Genomic DNA, 1,860 nt, shown 5'->3' on the forward strand with positions numbered 1-1,860 from the left:
GGAGAGGAGGGGTGGTCGTCTGTACTAAAAAAAAAAGGAAAAAACACAGCCCGCCCCCACCAAACTAAATCTAAAAAAGAAGAATGAAAAAGAAAATGAAATTACATATATGGCTATCAAGGCCTCTAATAATAGACTTTTGAACTGTTTGGCAGCTATTGCGTCTGCCAAACGAGTAGAAAAAACAACTTCAAAAGACTTTTTCATTTATAAGATAGGCCGGAAGGATTACGGACAGATTAAGTCCGAATTCTTTCATGGATTTTTCTCCATACATTTACGAGGTCCTACGTCCAAATATGGGAAGACCCCGAGGAAAGGAGAAGGAAAAAGAAGAAGAATCGCCGAACCAGTGATGCGAGGTAAGTGATGGAGTCAGTTCATGTAGGTTGTTTAATTGTGCGTAGCCTGGTGACAGGCTGGAAGCAAGGTCGCTTCCTTAATGACATCAGGTTGCGTGATTTGGATGTTGTTGTTGCTAGAGACCCGGTTGAGAGGGCCAAGAGTTCTGCTCCCCCTGTTGAATGGCTACGAGAGTTTTTTTCTCTCCAGGCTGTCCTTCTAGGGGGAGTGGGGTGTTGGTCCTATTAAAAAGAAACCAGGTTTCTGAGAAAAAGTTAATTTTTTCAGATCCAGAAGGTAGGCTGGTCGTCATGGACTTGACGCTCAGCCATGGTAAAGTTTTCAGACTGGTTGCAATTTATACACCCCACCCATCAGGGCAAAGTGAATTTTTTTCGGGATCTAGAGAAGTTTCTCAGTACATCACATTCTTTAGTTGTGCTAGGAGACTTCAACACAATTTGTGAGGCACGCGTAGATTATGTTGGCTCAAATACTACTAGAAAAGGTAATTCTTGCTTCCTGGATTTGCTAAGCCGGTTTGAGCTGGCAGACCTTTATAGGTTGGAATTTCCAAACACTCCAATGTGGACTTGGTCAAATAGCGACGGATCTTCCAGGTCATACATCGATAGAGTGTTAATTAGAAAAGTAAATAGAAATATAGCTAAGTGTCTACAGTTTTACCCAGTCAGCTACAGTGATCATAAAATGATCACTTGTAGGCTCGACATAGATAAGCGATATACTAGAGGCTCCGGCAATTGAGGAGTACAGAGATCGGATTAGTTTGTTGATTCAGAGGGCATTAACCGGCGCCATTATTAATAATAAATGGTGGTATGCTCTCAAACGAGCCATTAAATTTGAGTCTGTTAGATATAGCATAAGTCTAGAGGCTAGAGAGCGTAGGAGGGAATCAGTTTTAGTTAAGGAATTAGAGGAAGCAATGAGAACTGGCTCTGCGACTCAGGTGACGGCCAAGAGACTGGCATTAAACCAGCACCTCGAAGCCAAACACATGTGTTGCATTGTCAGGGCTAGACTTCGTGCTATGGGTTGTGAGGGAATCAAGGCCGCAGGATGGGCCCCGAGTGGTGGAAGCCCAACGTGGTAATGATGCTACAATTCGATCTTTGACGAACCAACAAGCTCGCAATCCAGTTCATTTTCCTGGGTTTTTGAACCGTAGATGGCTCCGCAATCCAAGGGTTGCACGAAACATATGGGGACATTGTGGACAAGGGATAGAAGGGGTTGGTTTGGGAAGGAGAAGACGCTGCTCTCTCTCTCCTGTCTCTTGAGTTCAGCTCTTGCAACTCAGGCTTTCTTGAAGTCCGCTGAACCCGTTTTGATGGTGTGTCTCCAGAGGGGTCTGTTTGCCGAGATATCCTCCCAGTGTGCAGGGTTGATGTTGGTGCTTTTCAAGGTTGATTTGAGTTGGTCCTTGTAGCGCCTCAAGGGGGCTCCACGAGGACATTTTCCTTCAGACAGTTCACCGTAGAGACAGAACTTGGG

This window comes from Octopus bimaculoides, chromosome 6, assembly GCF_001194135.2.
Source record: "Octopus bimaculoides isolate UCB-OBI-ISO-001 chromosome 6, ASM119413v2, whole genome shotgun sequence".
Taxonomy (NCBI): domain Eukaryota; kingdom Metazoa; phylum Mollusca; class Cephalopoda; order Octopoda; family Octopodidae; genus Octopus; species Octopus bimaculoides.